The sequence below is a fragment of the Octodon degus genome, unplaced genomic scaffold (assembly GCF_000260255.1).
Source record: "Octodon degus isolate 3935 unplaced genomic scaffold, OctDeg1.0 scaffold00028, whole genome shotgun sequence".
NCBI lineage: Eukaryota > Metazoa > Chordata > Mammalia > Rodentia > Octodontidae > Octodon > Octodon degus.
This window is the reverse complement of record NW_004524604.1, coordinates 1,679,832-1,691,350: the sequence shown is the minus strand read 5'-3', so window position 1 is coordinate 1,691,350 and position 11,519 is coordinate 1,679,832. Positions and strand designations below refer to the sequence as shown.

Sequence of the window (11,519 nt, the reverse complement as noted above, 5' to 3'; positions counted from 1 at the left end):
TGTGTTTGTGCATATGACATCAGTGTATCTACTGTGTGTGCACATGTGCACATATGTGTCTGTGTGTGTGTGTGTGTGTGTGAGTGTGAGTGTGCCCTCAGCAGTGTCCAGTGCAGTGACATTGCCAACATTGCTATTATTTTCTGTGTCAGACCTGGAGCTTAGTTTCACATTCCTGTTGGTCTCAGGGATAGCTCTTAGCTTCAAAAATTAATTTTGTAAACAAAAATCTCTCTTCTGCTATTTCATTTCTGTAAAACTGGGATCTCTTAGTTTACCAACTAAGGATTCTTTTAATGCACCCAGAAAATAAATTAACTCAGTCACATTTCCCCATAAATGGCAACATGAACTGTCCCGTAATATATTTTTAGATGCTGGATAAGTCCTAGAATGTGAGCTCTGCATGTGGGAAAGAATGACATGCTCTTACTCATATTTGAACTCTGCTTAATGTTACCATGGTTACCATGTGATTGTCCTAACTTGCATACTTGGAATCCAAAGGAACAAATCAAAATATCATCCTCTATAGTAGACAAGGGTCAAAAAGTAAAATATGTTGCTCTTTATTTAAATAACCATTTATGGGCTACAAGACAAAAACGCCCACGAAACAAAAAGGAAAATGGCCTTATTTTGCCAAAAAATAAAAAAAAAACTTTAAATTTGTCTCTATAATTTATTATTTAAGGAATGTAGGTTGCAGCAAACATAAAAATATGATAATAAATGCAGCAGTCTAAATGTTTCATGAAGTGGTCCATGTGGGTCATAATTTACCTGCGTCTGAAAATTCTACTTTAGCACCTTATGCTAATATCTTGTTATCTCAAAGGCTTTCTGCACCAACATCCTATTTCCCTAACAATCTTTATTAAAAAATCACAATTTACACCTAATACAAATAAAATTTATTTAAAATTACAAACCTGGTCTTAAAATATCCCAATTCTCTTACATCGGAAGTGCAGTTCTCATCCTGAAAGTTTTCATCTAGTTCCTACCTCTTCCACATGAAGCTACCAAGCCAACAGCAAATTTCCTAGTGTGTGGAAATAACTTCTTAGTATTAAATTTCAGGAAAATTATTTTAATCCAAAAGTCAACAGATGGCATTTTCAAAAAGTAATCAGATTTATATGCATGCAGTTCTTCATGCTGAACAGTCCCTGGAAATCAGCACTTAACATTTTCTTTTGTCTTTTTGAGATGGTTTCTTACTTTGCAGCTCAGGCTGGCCTTGAGTACACTTTGTAGCCCAGGCTGGTCTCAAAGTGCCTCAGCTTCCCGAATACTAGGATTACAGGTGTGCACCACCATGCCCAGCAGCATTTTTATTTTATAGAACAGACCATACCCCTTAGTGGTAATCACAAAAAAGTTCTGTATTTGAATGTATTTTATAGTTTTAAGTTCTTTTTGAACCCAGCATGTAGCCAGGAAGAGATGTTGAGAATATAATTCCCACTTTCTGGAACAGATAAACATTAAACTTCCTCTTTATTTTAGAGACCACAGGAAGTGCCAGTTAGTAAAAGAGTTCAGGTTCTGGCCATGCTCCACGTCACTCTTTGTCAATGGCATGCAAGGCCTTTCCCACCTAAACTCCATAATGAGTCCTAGTCTTGCCTCTATGGAGTTTAAGAGGGAAAGGCCTTGCTTTTTCTCTGTGGCGGATTGCTAAATGGTGATCAACTTGCTACATCCAACTGAAATGAGCTAGTGTGGTGCTGGGTATGGGTGGTCCACCTGAGGATTGCTGCCAGCAGCATAAGAGGCAGAACTAGTGAAGCTGGTAGAGGCTGTGAAGGAAGGTGTTTGGAAGCTTTAGGGAACTACTGGTTTTCTTGGGCTATTTTACTGGAGGATCTTGTCATGCTGGTTTTCCTGATGAAATTGGATGGTCTCATCAGAGGAGGAGCTTGGGACCTCCATGTCACTGAGAATGGTGAAGGTGCACTTTGGGGGAGCTCTGGTCTTCACTTTGAGCTTTCTGCCTCTGGAGGGGAAGACGGTACACAGCTTGCCTCCTGGAGAAGTTTTCACATTAGGTTTCCTGATGGGAACTTGGCTTTTTATCCTTGGAGGAGCTTAGGACCTCACTGTTGCTAAGGATGGCTGTGGTACTTTCTGGGGGAGTTCTGGTTCTTACATTGAGCATTGCTTCCTGGCTCTAGTGTAGACCCATCAACCTGCTGGCACAGATCCTGTAGCCCACTGGCACAGACTTTCTAGCTTCTACCACTGACCTTTGGGCCTTTCCAGTTGCAGATTTGTGAAACAGGCCAGCATGAGACACTGTCGTGGATTCATGCAGGACATTATCATGGGAGCCAGGCCCTCAGCTGGATTCTTCGGTCTTTAGTGTGTGGACAGATTTCCTGCACTCTGTTTTTGTACATGATTCTTTGGGTGACTATTATAAATAATCTTATAAATATGTGTCCTGCATTGTATTGTTTCCTGTATAAAACCCCAAACTATGACACTCTCCAAAGGAGGAATGCAGCCCCAAAACATGTGGAAGTTGAACCAAGATGTTCTGCTAGCAGGTTTAATGGATTTCATTCAGGAAGCAGCAGTGTTGGACAGTTCTCTCCAACATACGAATGTGGCCAGCAGCAGACCCAGAGTTCAGGGTCATCCCAGCAAGAAAATAAAAAATGAAAGGTGATGCTACTGTGCTCTTTGACAAGGAATTTCTCCTTTCATTAATCAGACATTTCAGATTGAAAATACTCTTTTTTCATTTTTATCTGATCCTGATTTGTTTTTGCAATCTTGTTCAATAATAAAACATCTGAATTTTGGCAGTAGGACTTTTGAGGCAATTTCATTAGTATCTAGAGTGGTCAGGAAGTGAAATTTCTCAATCCATGCTCAGGTTACCCTGATGTAGAGGTCACAACACACTCAACACAGACAAACTGCTGGCCTTTCCCAGGATGCCTGCAATCCTTTGGGTAAGGTAGGTTACATAGGAACAGTGTGTGTACGTGTACCTGTGTGTGTTGCCTAGAAATCTAACCTTGAATGAGCACAGTAGGTGTTTCCAGCATAAGAAGCAATTGAGACTCACTGACATCTGGAGAGAAAGCTCCTGTTTCAGATTTGTCTGTTACATTGAGGAGATTTGTCTAGTCAATACTGCTGCTGGGTGACCAACCACTTCAGTAGTGGTGGCAGAAAACCACTGTCTTGTCATTCTCCTGGGTTCTGTCATTCATGAATTCAAATGGGACATAGGAAAGACAACATTGCTCTCTTATGTAATGTCTACAGGGCCTTAGCTATAAGAATCAAAGGGTAAAGGTGACACCAATGCCTTGAGGTAAAATCACTCCAAGGCTTCTTCCAAAGGCTTAGGAGTGAGTGAAAGGTGGTGGTTAACCCTATGCACCATGACCTCCACTATCACTTGTCAAGGAGGAATCTTGATTTTCTCAGCTGGACGCCAATAGAGTGACTCCAGAGGACAGGGTGGGAGTGGGTGCCACTTCTGTAAGATGTCTTGGAGTTCCATGATGTCACTTAAGTCAGATTACATCAGTTAAGAACATCACCAAGGCTTCTCCAGGCTCATAGACCATCAGGTCATACAGAAAGTGTATTTCATATACACTTATATATAATAATTTCATTTAAAACTGTCCAAAAAGTAAGGATAATGAGAAGTCCAGTAAAAAATGACTTTCATTGTTGCGAATAAAAATAGAGCTGCTTCACCACTCTTAAAGCAGTATGAAAAGGGGGAAACACTAGTGGCCTGAAACACTGGCATAGGACATTGTGTCTAAATCAGGAAAAATATAGCATTTATAAATGACAGACCAGAAAAATTCTAGAATCCAGTAAGTTAAGGCCTAGATTTTCAAAATCCAAACCTTGGATGCTATATAAATATATTACAAATGTACTATCATGACCTTTTTATATGTATCTGTGACAGACACTGCTAAATAATCAGATCATGACCATGTCCAGTTAATATCTAGAATTGTCAAAGCCATACTGTAGATAGTTAAGACAATTATTTTGTTGTTATGGCACATGAATTGCAAGCTATTCTTTATTTATAAACAAGAACTTGAGGATTTTAGGCTCTAACATAATTTCAGAAAAAATAAATCATTACATACAGATTTTATTATTATTATAGAAATTGGCTGATGGACAAAGAAAAGTACTGCAATCTATATTTAGCTTGTGTCAAGGAAATTAGCATATCCTTGTTTATGGCATCTTTGTAGAATGCATGGAAAACTACAAGTTGAACATAACAGTGGAAGAAACCAGTTACTGGTAATGAAAGTCTCTCAAAAAAGGATGATGACTTCAATTTTTCTGGAAGCCATTCTGGTATGTTTAACATTTTATAAAATATTGAAAACTTAAGGGCCTTTTTTTTGAGAGTATATTTGTGTCATGCACAATTACAGATGATATGAAGTGGGAGGATAGAGGCAGGTTAAATAACAAAATGAAAATCCAAAAATAGTATGTTGTACCCAGTGAGATGAAATTCAGCAGAATATATAGTCTCCCCATTATTTTTAAAAAGTACAACGGATATAAACCTGACTTTGCAAAAGCATATAAACAGTACTTCTATATTTTGATTAAGATTAAGATAAAATCAGTCATTTGAGATGGTCTAAAAAATGGCTCTGTGATTTTAGGATTTATAGAAGTTATTTCTAGAACTAGGAAAGTGATAGTTTTGTTCTACTCTTTCTTACTCAGATTACAATTGGGTTTGTTGAGTGGAGAACATATAATTTAAAGAAATACAAAAAAAAAAAAAAGCAGAGAATTATCTTGGATTTGTGCTTCCTGGAGAAGAGAAGAGTTTTTCATAAAAGTTTAAGTCATACAATGTGTGAAGCAGTTTTCTAAGAATTTAATGTATGTGACCTAAATTAACTCTTACACTAATGCTATAAGGTAGGGGTATTATGACCATTTTATATTTGATAACTGACTCACATTATGGAGGAACAAAGCTGCTTAGTTCATGGTGGCCAGGAAGCACAGCAGGTAGCAGTGCCTGAAAGGAAGGAACCAGTGGCCAGATAGGATACCCAAGGTCACACTGAGACACAGCCAGAAGTGTGTTTTACTCATCCTCTGAGTAGTTCTGAAGCCCAGTGAGGTGACATTCAATTTAAATGGCACATTTCTGGGTTTTTTTGGTCACTTTTCTTAATATGTGAATATTTTGGAAATATTTTAGAGATTCCTACTGAATTTATAGGTTATAAAAATATAGTCAACTTAGTCATCTGTGTTCTTGAGAGTGTCATTCAGAGCTTCGTCCTTTAAAGTCCTGTGTTCAGCTGTTGATTTTGTCACATCATGGTCTCCTGGATCTGAGTAGATAGGTGAACCTTGTTTCCTTTGCCTCCAGTGAGCTATCCATGGGAAGCTCAAAGGACCCAGAGAACTGAGAACTATATAACTCTATTGGTTTTTGCTACCTTGGTGATATGACAGTTGAGCATTTGCTAAGAAATGATGGGATGTACAAGTTTCAGTCTGAGATTTGCTTGCAGGAGAGCTTTGGAAAGGAGAGCCATAGTCTTCACATACAGCTCTCTGTTGGTGTGCCTGATATTTGCCAAAAGGCCCTGAAAATTGTATTCAACTCAGGGGGCTTAGATGAAGAACTTGAGTATTGGGAGAGTGTTTTAGGTCATTGTGACTTGAGACAGGCTATTTAGTAGATTTGTGTCTCCTGGCCCATTCAAATGTAGAACTAATGAATATTTGGCAGTGGACTGTGAGAGTATTTCAGATGAGTAGCCAGGTCAGCTTAAAAAAATCCTTTATAATTTTAAGAATCAATCACTTTTAAAAGAGCTTTTAAAAATCATTTGCTCTGATTAAAGAAAAGAAGCAAAGCCTTGTGATTCTGGGCATAGGACTGGAGCCCACAGCTGAAGTTTTCTCAGAATGTTTCCCACTGTACTATGCCAGGCTACTGCAGATAGCCTGCATGTAAATGCACAATCTTTATGAAATTGCTGTCATTTCATAATTAAGTGAGTCATGTGCTTTAATTTTTTTAATTTTTTTTTTTTTTTTTACTTTCTTGTCTTGAAGTGGCATCAGGAAACTAGACATAGTTGGTAGAAAAAAAATGGATGTCATTAAAATGCTGTGCTTAGAGATCTGTTATTCTTCTTTGCATCTGCGATTTTAAGAATCACTCTTCAAGGATAGTCCAGAAAAAATCATTTCCTAATCTTATTTGCAGAATGTCTCATGATGCAACAGTATTTGTTTATTTTATTTATTTATTTTTGTATTTTAAGGAAGAGTCTACAGGGTGTTCAGGGTCTCACTACTAGATCAAACTCACAGTGATCTGCCTGTTTACAGCCTCCCAAGAGCTGGGATTATAGGCCTGCACCAACACACCCAGTCTCAATTGCTGTCTCAGCATGCCCCTGGGGCAGGGCTGGCATGGCAGGCCTGGGGATGGAATCCCGACCCCTGCACTGCAACAGTGTTTGAATGCCTTTGTAAAATAAATCTTATAGATAAATATGAAAAAAACCCCACAAAAATCAAAAAGCACACAAAAAAATCAGTTCTTGAAATGTTTAAGCTACTGCTTCATACTTAGATAATAAATGCAGTGAAAATGTACCTGCACATAATGGGATGACATAGATGTCAAGAAACATTTTGATTAATACAGAGCAAATGAAGGAAGTATTGAGTGTAACAAAATTTGGACAGGTACATGGAAATGACATTACAAAACTAGAATGCAGATCTGCTGAACACAAAGTAATGTAGAAGCTTAGGAAACTTGAGAAATTAATAAAGACAATGAAGAAGAGATATTGATATAAACAAAAATCATTAAGGATATAGTCATTTAACCCCACACGGAAAAGTGACCAAGCCCAAGGCCACTTTTAAAGGACTGTGAGGTTTTGTAGTGTTAGTGGAGCTAATTAATTAATAAATAGTGGCTGTTATGACTGTGTCTAGATGTTTCTCTAAAGCCTTATGCCATCTATAGGTGGGGTTTCTTTTTTAGAGGGATCTGAATCTAGAGTATGTGGCTGACTCATGGTGCAATGGTAGAATTAAGGATGCCAGCATTAAGGGTGGGTGATTACTACATCAGCCCACTGACTGGTTTGCCACCACCCTAAACCCAGCAACTTACATGGAAAATAAAAGGGGTTCAAAATTTTCTTAGACCTGCTGCTCCTTTTTGCTGCCTTCAACTTGCAATGAACTGTTTCTTCTCTGTGATGCCTCCCTGCCATGTGCCACCTTGCCTTGGAGCAAGGAAACTATAAACTGTGAACTGCGTGCTGTACTAAACCTTTCTCCCTTTAGTTTGGAGGTCAAGTATTTTGCCTCAGCAATGAGAAAAGTAGCTAATGCAGGATTTTGTGCTAGAGCCTAAGTGGGGTCATTGCTGTTACTAATTGACCATGTGGTGTATGAACCTTTGGAACTAACTTGTGGGAAAGGGAAGAGTTAGAAAATGTTTAGAGATTGTTTTTAAAACAAAAAGTAGGGCTAGACAACTTTAGACTGTACTTGATTTGAGATTCTGATTAGATTTCAGAAGACCAGAATCCTAACAGAAATGTGGCCAGTAAAGACCAGTCTTAGGAGGTTTCTATTGAGAAGGTGGACTGAATTGGCCATTAGACTCCAGATGTGTGTTACATATCAGAAGAAAGTTTGTCTAAACCTTTTTCTTGTCCAGAGACATTGCCTGAGACTAGGATTAAAGGTGGCAGACCAATTAATCTGGCAAAAGAATTTTCAAGGCAGTTAAAAGTTCAAGCTATGGTATGGTTACTGCTGGGGGCTTTTAGCCAGGTTTATGTTGAGAACAAGAGCAAAGAACCCAGAAGAAAGACTTAAAATGTTTTGGGTTTAGCCAGAAAGGAAACCTGAGTAAAGTTGTAGTTTGCAAAGATGAAACAGAGGAAAAAGTAGCCAATGAAAAGACCCATGAGAAAAGGCCAGATATTTCAGAAGCAAATAGAAAAGATGGCTGAGGACATCACAAAAATCAGTAGGTCTCTACCATTTGCAGCATCAAAATTGCAAAAATGAAAGACTACGTGTTGAAAAAGCCCCAGTGCACCATGTTGTAGAATGGTGGTGACTCAGAGACTTTGTTTCTCAAGAGTGGGCTCAGAGTTCTCAGTGATCCAGGCCCTTGACCCCTTCAGGCAAGAGAAAAACAAGCTTGGCTACTGCTCCAAGTTGTGGTTGATCCTGGCACCACTCAATGGGTGCTGGTTTGGGGTGTATGCAGAATGCAAGAGCTTTGGGCTCAGAAAGTTTTCCTTTCAGACTTTAGAAGAAGGTCTGGGAGGCCAAGCAGTGTGTCCTTGAGAGGGCAGTGTATGAACCTGTGAGTGTGAAGCTGTGAGTGTGTGAGGCTGTAGATGCAATGGTGACCCCAAAAGTTTAGAGAATCCAGGAACATAATCATCCGAGGAAAACCACAAGGAGAGATCCGAGCATGCCCAAGGGAGAAGCCATGGAAATTACCACCACCAGCAGTGTTGCTGGGGTGGCAAGTCTTTTAGGGTTCAGGGGTTGCCTCAGAGCCTGGATATGGAACTACAGGAATTATGTTCTCCCTGCTGGATTTCTAGACTTGCTTTGTTCCTATTTCTTATCTTCTTGTTTGTACATTTTGTAATGAAAATATCTAGCTTGTGCTATTGTATGTTGGAACTGCTGAACTTTCTTTTCATTTGTACAAGGGTTTGCGAATAAGTTTTTCTTAAATCTCAGAGAAGACTTTGGACTTGGACTTCTCAACAGTGCTGAACATTTGGCAACTCATGGAGATAGACTAAGTGCCTTTGGATAAAGGGATAGGCAGGAGTTTTGGGGGGCCCAGGGGTAGAATGTCATGGCCTGTGTTTAGATCTCCCCTCAAAGCTTCATGCAGTCTTATGTGGAGCTTTTTGAATTTAGTGTGTGATTGATTCATGTTGAAATGTTAGAATTAAGGATGGATGATTACTATGTCAGTTCATTGATTGGTTGGCTGTGCCTTAATTCCAGGAGCCTGCATAGAATATAAAATGGTTTAGAAAAAAGCAAAACTATTATAGGACTATATTCAGGTCTTTCAACTTACCCATTTAAATTCATTGCCTTGAAAATTCACATAAAGACCTCTCTCTATAGAGGCCCAGAGTGATTTTGTTGTAACTAAAGATGTGTATCTCTTTGGTGTGGTGAATAACTTATACACTACATGTATGTATGTGTTAGGTGATACACTGTGTCAGCTTGGCTGAATCAGCTCTGGCAGTTCTCAGCATGGGGGCCTAGCTCTGCATGTGGGCGGGGCCTAAAATTAAAAAAAGGCTTCCTGCCGCCCTGCCCAGTTTCCTACTGCCCTGCCCTGCTTCCGTGGAGAAGTCCCAGTCTTTGGAGGAGCTTGATCTTGACAGCCGCACCACTTTGGAGGAGCTCCGATCTTCACTGTGGAGCATCGGTCCTCACAGTCATCGCAGAAGGAAGAGAGAGGCTTGATGGATGCTGCTGCAGCTGCTGCTCCTCCTCAGCTCTTCATTGTCTTCTGCCGCATGAACTGCTGTTGTTTGCATTGGAGCCAGCAGAGTATGGACTGAACCCTCCAGGAACTGTGAGCTAAATAAACCTTTTCTTCCTTCATTTTGAGTGTTGGGTATTTGTCCCAGCAATGAGTAAAAAATAACTAAAACAATGTATAAAAAAAATTTTTTTTTTTTTTTGTAATCCATGCCTATAATCCCAGCACTCTGGAAAGCTGAGGCAGGAGCATGACAAGTTTGAGCCCACCCCTGGTAAATCAGCTGCATCCCACCACAAATAAAAAATACAAAGGGGCTTGAGATGTAAAAGAAAATAAATAAATAAAAAAATAAAATGGGTAGAAAAAAAGTTGTGAAGACTCACTGCATTCTCTGACTTGCCTGTATGCCACGGACTATTTCTGCTCTGTAGTGCTCTCCTGCCACGCCACCCTGCCTTGGAGCCAGCCAATTATGAACTGAAACCTCTACAAACTGTGACCTGAAATAGCCTTGGGTGTTGGGTATTTGTCTCCACAATAAGAAAAGTAATTAAGATAGTAAGGATATAAGAACAATTTAAGAAAGAAGAGAAAGGAAAACGCAAAGAACGGCTGCAGTCACTACCAGCATACTGTCCCGGAGCCACGAGGGGACCAACCACACACCTCCTCCTTTTCACTGCCAGTCATCCACATCCTCACACTTGTCCCAGCACTGTTTGAACACGGTGGATTACTATGAAGTTCTAGGTGTGCAGAGGTACGCCTCCCCTGAGGACATCAAGAAAGCGTACCGGAAACTGGCACTACAGTGGCACCCAGATAAAAATCCTGAGAATAAAGAAGAAGCTGGTGAAAATTCAAACAAGTGGGTGAGGCATATGAGGTGTTATCAGATGTTAAAAAACAGGACAACTATGACAAATATGGCAAAAAAGTATTAAATGGTGGTGGAGTAAGTGGCCGTCACTTTGACAGTCCATTTGAGTTTGGGTTCACATTCCGGAACCTAGAAGATGTCTTCAGGGAATTTTTTTGGTGGAAGGGACCCATTTTCATTTGACTTATTTGGTAATGAAGACTCATTTGAAGACATTTTTGGGAACCAAAGGGGTCCCTGAGGAAGCAGAAGCCATGGTACAGGCTCTTTTTTCTCCACCTTCAGTGGTTTTCCATCCTTTGGAGGTGATTTTCTTCATTTGATACAGGATTTACTTCATTTGGATCCCTAAGTCATGGGGGCCTCACTTTATTTTCATCCACATTGTTTGGTGACAGTGGAATGAGTAACTTCAAATCAATATCAACTTCTACTAAAATCGCTAGTGGTAGAAAAATCACTACAAAGAGAATTGTTGAGAACGGTCAAGAAGGGTAGAAGTTGAAGAAGATGAACAGTTAAAGTCCTTAACAATAAATGGTAAGAAGCAGCTGCTCCGCTTGGATAACAAGTAATTCAGTGCATGCATTTAACAGAAATGTTAAGCTATAACAAGCACCATTTGAGGATTAACAGGAACATTTTTTTTTGAAGATTTCAGATGAACTCAACTTTCAGTATAACTGTACCTAATCTAAAGTATTTATAAACTGCTAATTGGAGCCCCTCTTTGCCAGACTTTTGGGTTTATTGTTGGGACCAGAAAGTAGGACCATTTTTTTGTCTTTAAAATTGTTGTACTCTCTATATGTACTTTGCTTTTTAATTAAATGGGATCCAAGGTAAGCTTTGACTCTTGAGTAGTGCTAGGACATGGATCTGCTTTCCATTGTGCTTGAAATGTGAGCCAAGTAATGTACGCCTGCTGTGACGGTAACATTGCCAGGACCAGTCCTCCACAGAAACAGCTTCCATTTTTTTCAGTATTTAGCAATGAATGATACGCATTAATGGTGATACATTTCCGGTTCTGTAAAATTTAAGGATGTTTTCTAGCTGTGCATAGATGCTGGC

At 39.5% G+C, this 11,519-nt stretch overlaps 1 pseudogene; it reads left to right on the top strand.

The window, feature by feature from the left end:
- The first annotated feature begins 8,512 nt into the window (after positions 1-8,512).
- LOC101560567 lies at positions 8,513-11,154 on the top strand (annotated as a pseudogene).
- Positions 11,155-11,519: the final 365 nt, after the last annotated feature.